This window comes from Melanerpes formicivorus, unplaced genomic scaffold, assembly GCF_026170545.1.
Source record: "Melanerpes formicivorus ecotype bairdi unplaced genomic scaffold, bMelFor1.0.p_v2 SCAF_9, whole genome shotgun sequence".
NCBI classification, from domain to species: Eukaryota; Metazoa; Chordata; class Aves; order Piciformes; family Picidae; genus Melanerpes; species Melanerpes formicivorus.
In genome coordinates, this window is record NW_027142361.1 from 5,464,697 (window position 1) to 5,475,139 (window position 10,443).

Sequence of the window (10,443 nt, forward strand, 5' to 3'; positions counted from 1 at the left end):
ACCCCATCAAGTCTCCTTCTGAACACCCTCAACGACGGCGACTCCACCACCTCCCCAGGCAACCCATTCCAATGGGCAATCACTCTTTCTGTATAGAACTTCTTCCTAACATCCAACCTGAACCTCCCCTGGCACAGCCTGAGACTGTGTCCTCTTGTTCTGGTACTGGGTGCCTGGGAGAAGAGACCATCATCAGCCTGTCTACAACCTCCCTTCAGGTAGTTGTAGAGAGTGATAAGGTCACCCCTGAGTCTCCTCTTCTCCAGGCTAAGCAGCCCCAGCTCCCTCAGCCTCTCCTCATAGGGCTTGTGTTCCAAACCCCTCACCAACTTTGTTGCTCTTCTCTGGACTCGTTCCAGCAAGTCAACATCCTTCCTAAACTGAGGGGCCCAGAACTGGACACAGTACTCGAGGTGTGGCCTAACCAGTGCAGTGTACAGGGGCAGAATGACATCCCTGCTCCTGCTGGCCACACTGTTCTTGATGCAGGCCAGGATGCCATTGGCCTTCTTGGCTGCCTGGGCACACTGCAGGCTCATGTTCATCCTACCATCAACCAGCACCCCCAGGTCCCTCTCTGCCTGGCTGCTCTCCAGCCACTCTGACCCCAGCCTGTAGCACTGCATGGGGTTGTTGTGGCCAATGTGCAGAACCCGGCACTTGGATGTGTTAAATCTCATGCCGTTGGATTCTGCCCATCTGTCCAGCCTGTCGAGGTCTCTCTGCAAAGCCTCTCTACCCTCCAGCAGATCAACTCTTGCCCCCAGCTTGGTGTCATCAGCAAATTTACTGATGATGGACTCAATGCCCTCATCCAGGTCATCAATAAAGATGTTAAAGAGCACAGGGCCCAGCACTGATCCTTGGGGCACACCAATAGTGACTGGCTGCCAGCTGGATGTGGCACCATTCACCACCACTCTCTGGGCTCGGCCATCCAGCCAGTTCCTAACCCATCGCAGTGTGCTCCCGTCCAAGCCATGGGCTGACAGCTTGGCCAGCAGTTTGCTATGGGGGACGGTGTCAAAGGCCTTGCTGAGGTCCAGGTAGACTACATCCACAGGCCTCCCCACATCCACCAGGCGGGTCACCTGATCATAGAAGGAGATCAGGTTGGTCAGGCAGGACCTGCCCTTCCTAAATCCATGCTGGCTAGGCCTGATCCCTTGGCCATCCTGTAAGTGTTGTGTTATTTAACTCAGGATGACCTGTTCCATGATCTTGCCTGGCACTGAGGTCAGGCTGACAGGCCGGTAATTCCCTGGCTCATCCAACCGGCCCTTCTTATGGATGGGCACCACGTTGGCCAGCTTCCAGTCCTCTGGGACCTCGCCAGTGAGCCAGGACTGCTGGAAAATTATGGAGAGTGGCTTGGCCAGCTCATCTGCCAGCTCTCTCAGCACCCTAGGATGAATCCCATCTGGTCCCATGGACTTGTGGGGATCCAAGCTGCTAAGGAGAGTTCCAACCACCGCCTCATGGAACATAGGGAAACTGTGCAGCTCCCTGGCTCCTTCTGCTAGCTCTGCAGGCCAGCTGTCAGGAAGACGTTCTGCCCTTCTAGTAAAAATTGAGGCAAAGAAGGTGTTAAGTATCTCTGCCTTTTCCTTATCCTTGGTTACAATGTTCCCCTCCGTATCCACCAAGGAGTGGAGGTTTTCCTTCCCCTTCCTCTTACTATTAATGTATTTATAGGACTTTTTGTTGTCCTTCACAGTAGAGGCCAGTTTAAGCTCCAAGTGTGCTTTTGCCTCCCTAATTCTCTTCCTACAAGACCTAGCAACATCCTTAAACATTCTGTGGGTTGCCTCCCCTCGCTTCCAAAGGTGATACACCCTCTTTTTTTCCCTCAGTTCCATTAAAAGTTCATGAACCATCCAGGCTGGCCGTCTGCCCCGGCGGCTCATCTTCCGGCACATTGGCACAGCCTGTCCCTGAGCCTTCAACAATTCTTCATTGAAGTAGGTCCAGCTCTCCTGGACCCCTTTGTTTTTTAGGGCTTTATCCCAAGGAACCCTCTGAATTAGTTCCTTGAGTAACCCAAAGTCTGCCCTCCGGAAGTCCAGAGTGGAGGTCTTCTTGCCGCCCCTCTTGACTTGACCAAAAACCGAGAATTCAATTATCTCGTGGTCACTGGACCCCAAACACCCTCCAACCACCACATCGCCCACCAGTCCTTCCCTGTTGGTGAAGAGGAGGTCAAGCATAGCCTTGCCCCTGGTAGGCTCTCGCAGCACCTGGGATAAGAAGCTGTCCTCCATGCATTCTAAAAACCTTCTAGACTGTCTCCTCTCTGCCGTGTTGAGTTCCCAGCAGATGTCAGGCAGGTTGAAGTCGCCCATGAGAACAAGGTCCGGAGATCTTGAGACAGCCCTAAGCTGCCTATAGAATGCTTCGTCAACATCTTCCTCCTGGTTTCACAAAGAAACCATAAGAAACCAAAGATATTTCACAAAGAAACCATGAGAAATGTGATGAATATACTGGTGATTTGTGTTAAAATTGTAAGACTTAGAGTGCACTGGGATTAAGGGTCAGGATCTTGTGAGGCCTGTTTAGAGGGTAAAGGGAAAGAAACTTATCTTGCAGACTTGCAAGGATACTGTCTGGTTAATTGGAGACATCACGGCTGAGAAGGAGCTGTCTTAAAGATAAACATTCAGAACTAGGAATTTGTTTTCTTCAGATAAGAAGCCTGCACAATTGAGCATGCGTTAAAGTGGATGCTTTGACCCTTACCACACTGAAAGTAGGGAGAAGGGATTTGACCATCTATTCTAAGACTAATTATCATATGCCTGCCTTCTATTTAGCATAAGTTTGCTTATGTAGATGATGTAACTATATAAGATGAAGAAAACTATTGTAAGGTTGCTTTTTGGGTGAAGTTTTGTACCCTCACATGCCCAACCGGTTGCTTTGCTTGCTTTTATTGCTTTTATTGCCTTTTTACGATCTTTTAGTGCCAATAAACGTGTTACCAAAAACTTTTACCTGGAGTCATCTATAACAAATGGTGCATTGGCCGGGAATCGTCTGAACCTTCACATCTTTTGAACTGCAAATGAAGGGGCGCCCCACAGCATTTTCTGTGGCTTCATTGTAGTCAAAAGACGGAATGGTCAGCACGATCAGAACTCAATAGAGGCAAGCAAAGAAATTTTTAATTTTTTTCTTTTAATTTTTTTTTCTTTTTTTTTTATTTATTTTATTTTCCTTTTTTTTTTTTCTTTTTTTTGGTGTTGTTTTGTTGTTTGACGTCCAATTGGAGGACGTGGACCCCGTAAAACTTCGTATACGAGATCCAAGCGACGACGACCATGGTGGTGAGAATACCGCTTGGGGGGGAAGGATTCGGCTACATTTGTATTCGGCTACCATAGTTTGAGTGTTTGAGTCTGCTGTTTCAGATTCTGCAAGGGGGGAGGTACGGTGGATCTGGTGCGGTGGCTCTGGCTGGTAAAGAAGAGGGGTATTCGTGAGTAGGAATTATTTTGATTATTCCGCTTGCATGATTATTTGTGGTATTGTTCCACTTGAATGAGTATTTGTGGTTTATTCCACTTGCCTAAGTATTTGTGGTAGCCAGGAATTGTATTCGTGAGTAGGAATAGTTTAGGCTGTTCCACTCGCATGAGTTTTTGTAGTAGCCAGGAATTGTATTCGTGAGTAGGAATTGTTTAGACTGTTCCACTCGCATGAGTTTTTGGAATTCTTTGGATTTTTTTTAGTTTTTTATTTTAGTTTTATTTTATTTGTTTATTATTTGTAATATTTGTGGTAGTCAGGAGAAAATGGGACAAAAGAAGAATAAGTCATCAAATCAGGGTGGAGAGAAGGCTTTACCTTCTATTCCTCCAGAGAGTCCGTTAGGAATGCTCATTCAATACTGGGAGGATGATGGAGAGAGAAAAGAGAAATCAAAAGAAAGAATGATTCACTACTGTATGGAGGTATGGCCAAAAGAATCATTAAGACCACATGTGTTTTGGCCTATTTTTGGATCTTTTGAGGATTGGATTTGCCAAGCTTTGAACCATCATGTGAATTCTAAAAAGTGTTTTAGTAAGGAAGAAGCTGAATATGTTGCTATTTGGATTAGGGTCTCACGGCCCTCTCCTGTTCCAATACTGGTATTAAAAGCTGAGGATAAGGATAAGGACAAAGACAAGGAGAAGGAGAAATGGGAACCCCTGGATAACCTACCACCACCTTTTCACCAGAACAGGGGTCAAGGTCCCCTAAATCAAATAGCCCTGCAACCAACTTCTCCTTCACCCACCCAAACAAGAAGCAGAGTGAGGAATGATAGGAATGAACAAGAGGGAGACAGTGTAGGATTCCATCCACTCAGGGAAGTGCCTATGGGGGGGCAGCAAGGAGGAATAGGGTTTGTGACTGTACCTCTCAGTACATCAGATGTCTGCAGTTTTAAGAAAGAGATGGGTACCTTGCTGGATGATCCCTTAGGTGTAGCTGAGAGACTGGACCAATTTTTGGGTCCCAATACATATACTTGGAAAGAGGTGCAGTCTATTTTGAGTATTCTATTCACTGCAGAGGAAAGAAACAGGATTAGACAGGCTGGTATGAGAATATGGGAAAGGCAGAACCAGGGGGGGCCACCAGGAGATCAAAAGTGGCCTAATCAAGACCCTGGGTGGGACCATCAGCAGCCCCAAGGGAGACAGAATATGAGTGATCCGAGAACTATAATAATACAAGGAATTAGGGAAGCTGTTCCTAGAGGACAGAATTTTGATAAAGCTTTCAGAGAGCAACAGAGGAAGGATGAATTTCCCACGGAGTGGATGGGAAGATTAAAGAAAGATTTGCACATGTACTCTGGAATAGACCCCAATCCTGCAGTTGGAGTGATACTTCTCAGGACACAGTTTGTGGTGAAATCATGGGGAGGTATTAGAAAGAAACTGGAAAAGATTGAGGATTGGCAAGACAGGGGATTAGAGGAGTTACTATGGGAAGCTCAGAAAGTATATGTAAGGTGGGATGAAGAGAAACAAAAAGCAGAGGCTAAACTGTTTGTAACTGCTGTAAGGGAAAGTCAGAAATCAGGTAGCTGCTCGGACCTTTGGGGTACTATCGATCATGGATAAAGGTGTCAGGGGCTGTATCTTCTGGGGACAAGAATATCTAATGAGTCCCCAGAAGGAGGAGGTAATTTTTTTGGTAGATATGGGAGCAGAAAATTGATTATACAAAAGACTCCTAAGACTCCTAAGAGGGTTGAGAAGGAAAAACCCCAGCAACAGTAATTGAAGCTAGAGGGGAACCATTTAAGGTGCCCCTGCTTGAAAATATAGAAATGGAATCTGGAAAAGGATTTGTTTAAATGATTTGTTAGTTGTTTCAGAGACTGAATACACTCTCTTGGGAGAGATCTTTTTTTGTTTTATCAACAACAGATTACAGCTGTCCGGACTGCAGAAAAAGGGTGGACGCATGTGTCGCGAGTGAAAGGACAGTAACCTCTGAGCCTGGAGAGATTAGAGTGACTCTACAGACAAAGCAAAACTGACATCAGCATGAATTCCACACCACTTATACAGATGATTGGAAGCATCTCTGAGACTGCAGTTAGTGCTGACAGATAAGTACTCGATGCAATTCCGTAACATCTCATTCTGAAAGCTCCAGAACTTACAAGACAGACCCAGCTCCTGAAATATATGCAATAGCGTGTGATATTGAATCTGTGTTGCAAGAGAACATTGAGGAATATCCCCATTTCATTCTGTGTATAAAACATCATAGAACTCATGGGGGATGGGTAACTTGTAAATGTTTTAAATGTTGTAAGAAATGGTCTTGTATCTCTTATAATTGAGGAGTATTTTGTCATGAATGCTGTAACTGTAAAACTGTAAAAGTAGGCCCAAAAATAGGCAGTTTGGATTGATAAATATAGAGATCTTATTTTGTGGTAACGAAAAAGGATTTAAATCCCCATGGAAAATTCTTGAAAGGGATTGGCATAAGTGGGAAATAAAGGCTAGAGAAATTTTTAGTTAGGGATACCAAGAACAATTAGAATAGAATAGAATGGAATGGAGTAGGCCAGGTTGGAGGAGGCCTTCGGGATCGTCGTGTCCGGCCTATCGACCAATCCAGCCCACCTGATCAACTGGGCCATGGCACCAAGCACCCTAGCGGGTCTCCTCCTGGGCACTTCCAGTGGTGGTGACTCTACCACCTCCCCGGGTGGCCCATTCCAATGGGCAATCACTCTCTCTGTGTAGAACTTCTTCCTGGCATCCAGCCTAAACCTGCCCTGGTGCAGCCTGGGACTGTGTCCTCTTGTTCTGGTGCTGGCTGCCTGGGAGAAGAGACCAACCTCTGCCTGTCTACAACCTTCCTTCAGGTAGTTGTAGAGAGCAAGGAGTTCTTCCCTGAGTCTCCTCTTCTCCAGGCTAAGCAACCCCAGCTCCCTCAGGCTCTCCTCATAGGGCTTGTCTTCCAAACCCCTCATCAACTTCATTGCCCTTCTCTGGACTCGTTCCAGCAAGCCAACATCCTTCCTAAACTGAGGGGCCCAGAACTGGACACAGTACTCGAGGTGTGGCCCAACCAGTGCAGCGTACAGGGGCAGAATGACCTCCCTGCTCCTGCTGGCCACACTATTCCTGATGCAGGCCAGGATGCCATTGGCCCTCCTGGCCGCCTGGGCACACTGCAGGCTCATGTTCATCCTACCATTAACCAGCACCCCCAGGTCCCTCTCTGCCTGGCTGCTCTCCAGCCACTCTGACCCCAGCCTGTAGCACTGCATGGGGTTACTGTGACCAATGTGCAGAACCCAGCACTTGGATGTGTTAAATCTCATGCCGTTGGATTCTACCCATCTGTCTAGGTCCCTCTGCAAAGCCTCTCTACCCTCCAGCAGATCAACTTCTGCCCCAGCTTGGTGTCATTTGCAAATTTACTGATGATGGACTCAATGCCCTCATCCAGATCATCAATAAAGATGTTAAAGAGCATGGGGCCCAACACTGATACTTGGGGCACACCACTAGTGACTGGCCACCAGCTGGATGTGACACCATTCACCACCACTCTCTGGGCTCTGCCTCCAGCCAGTTCCTAACCCAGCTCAGCGTGCTGCTGTCCAAGCCATGGGCTGACAGCTTGGCCAGGAGTTTGCTGTGGGGGACAGTGTCAAAAGCCTTGCTGAGGTCCAGGTAGACTACATCCACAGGCCTCCCCACATCCACCAGGCAGTCACCTGACCATAGAAGGAGATCAGGTTTTTGAAATTGAAAAGGCTAGTAGAAGGAAAAAAGTAAGGAAGACATAAGAAAAATTATTGTAGAGGATTTTGAGGGAAGAGGAATTGAAATAACAAAAGCACAATGGGAAATGGTAAACAAGCCAACTGAGGAAGTAGAGAAGAGACTCCAAATGAAATCTTAAAGTGGGTTAAGGAATCTGTGGGGCTCCTGAAGAATGTAACTGCTGCCAAGAAGACATAACACCTGGCTGCTGGTTGCACCCAGTAGGCTAAGGAGGCAGAGTTAACATATACTGGTGGAGCCTAATCTTGATCCTAAGCCTGTTTTTGTATAAGGAGTCCAATCAAAATCAAAGACCATGTTCCCATGTGTGGATAAATTCTCTTCTAATATTAGTAATGACAGGTAGGTTGAAAGGCCATTATGGAGCTAAGATTATAACATCATCTGAAGTAAAGGTATGAGAACAGAACAGTTATCTGCAGTTGTTGAAAGGGAGCACAGTCAGCTCAGTCAGTGGAGCATGAGACTCTTAATCTCAGGGTTGTGGGTTCAAGCCTGCATCAGACAGGCAGTAGTGTCCTTTTACTGTTGGATATGTTCCCAGCTACCTGAGAATTCAGCATACAGGTTTCCTTTGATAGGGACAGTCTTTCCTGATGTAACAGAAATACAAAAAGCATTCCAAAAGCCCAGCAACTTGAGGATTGTACCAAGATTCCACAATTTCAGTTAAGGGGAAGATTACAATTTGAAGAACCCTTGGCTGCAGATATGCCTGTACCTTGTATCCAGCGATGTTGGGAGACAACTATAGGCAGGAATAAAGGGGAAATAGGACTGACCCTGGATGTGGGAATGTAATTTTTATAGGACAGTAATCAAAGTGATCACAATTTATTAGTTAGGAAGAAGGAAATATGGGGAGCCATGATCAGACCAGAAAGAAAGAACACATACCTAAAGGATGGCTGATACCTATTGGGTCAGGATGGTATTGGATATGTGATAAAAATGCTTATAAGGTATTACCCTTAAGCGGGTAAGGAAGATGTGCTATAGGACTGGCCTATCCTCATATCTTTATAGTAAATCAGCAACAGGAATTACTCAGGAGCTTTGCAAGAAGAACCAAGAGGGGAGCAAATCCACTACCAACCAGGCATAGCAAGTTTCATAGTTGTGCTAGGAGGTTTCTACCTTGGCTTGGGGTTAGTGAACTTGAAAAAGCAATGGTAAATTTTTCTGCTACAGCTGAAATTATGATGAATGCAAGCATAGATGCAATAAAAGCTCAATAGCTTGAAGTCAATAGTCTCTCAAAACAGGTTAGCTTTGGATTTCTTACCTGTTGTATGTGTAGACATAAATGTAAGCTGTTGTAGTTATGTTAATCTGTAGTTTTGTTAAGTGATTGTACATCACAATCAAATATTACATCAGATTTCTTTGGATGATACTTCTTCTGGATTTAAAGAAATATGGGATAAGTTAACTTCTTGCTTATCGAATATAAGTTGCTTTAAAAAATTGTTTGTAATACCTGTTGGAATAATTGTAATACTGATCTGTGTAATTCATTGTAATTGTTGGTTTAAAATGGTAAGACCTTTAGGTAAAATTGTTTATGCCAATAAATTACAAGCAGAAGGTTATGATCTGAAGGTGATCAGAACAGATGAACTTAATTATGATCCAATTAAGAAGGTTCTGAAATATCTGGAAATTTTAACACAAATCAATGGTGACAAAAAGAAAATGGGGGATTGTGATGAATATACTGGTGATTTGTGTTAAAATTGTAAGACTTAGAGTGCACTGGGATTAAGGGTCAGGATCTTGTGAGGCCTGTTTAGAGGGTAAAGGGAAAGAAACTTATCTTGCAGACTTGCAAGGATACTGTCTGGTTAATTGGAGACATCACGGCTGAGAAGGAGCTGTCTTAAAGATAAACATTCAGAACTAGGAATTTGTTTTCTTCAGATAAGAAGCCTGCACAATTGAGCATGCGTGAAAGTGGATGCTTTGACCCTTACCACACTGAAAGTAGGGAGAAGGGATTTGACCATCTATTCTAAGACTAATTATCATATGCCTGACTTCTATTTAGCATAAGTTTGCTTATGTAGATGATGTAACTATATAAGATGAAGAAAACTATTGTAAGGTTGCTTTTTGGGTGAAGTTTTGTACCCTCACATGCCCAACCGGTTGCTTTGCTTGCTTTTATTGCTTTTACTGCCTTTTTACGATCTTTTAGTGCCAATAAACGTGTTACCAAAAACTTTTACCTGGAGTCATCTATAACAAGAAACATATTTCCAAAAAACATTTCATCCTAGTAATCCTGTCAGTTTAGGGGAAAAAAAAACCCACCATCTTTTTTTCCCCTCTCTCTTTGTGTGTAGTTTTCTGTTTTCTTTTGTTTATTTGTTTGGTTTTGTTTTGGTCGTGGGTTTTTTGTTTGTTTGGTTTGGTTTTTTTTTGTTTTTTTTTTTTGTTTTTTTTTTTTGTTAGTTGGCCTTTGTGAGAGTCTAATAAGTTTGTCTCTCTCTATGTGAGCCAACAAAGATAAAGTGATAGCAGAGCCACTGGAAAGAAGGTGGAAAGAATCCTGTCCACCAATCCTGGATGCAAATCAGCTTGTGATTGCATCGTGATAACACGGGACTACAACAATGGACCCAAGGACCCAGCCATCACACCTTTAGGGCAAGATAATCACCACCTGTTTCCTGAGCCTTGTCTGGATGGAGACAGGGTAGACGGAGATTCCCCCCTCCTCCAGCCAGGGTCTTGCCCAAACACACAGATTTCCTGCCACTGGAATTCCTGAGGGACAATATTTGACTACATACCTAAGGACTAAAAAACTGTATAAAAGACTTGAGCAACTACTGGTTTGTAGAGAGAAACAGAGGAGAGAAACAGAGGAGAAAAACGGGGAGAAAAATGGAGATGAAGGAAAACACAGGAGACGGGCCAGGCCGCTGAGAAGAGAAAGCCGGGACGATGCTGCTCCGGAGAAAAGAAGCTGCCCGGAGGACCACAGCTCCAGCCAAATCCTCAGCACCCCTTCTCTACAGACCCAGGCTGCCCAGAGGGGCCTCAGCACTGTTCCTGTATCAACCCAACATCTCCCCAGAGGACCACAGCTGTTCTCCAGCAAAAGCCTCACCACGGTTTCTCTACA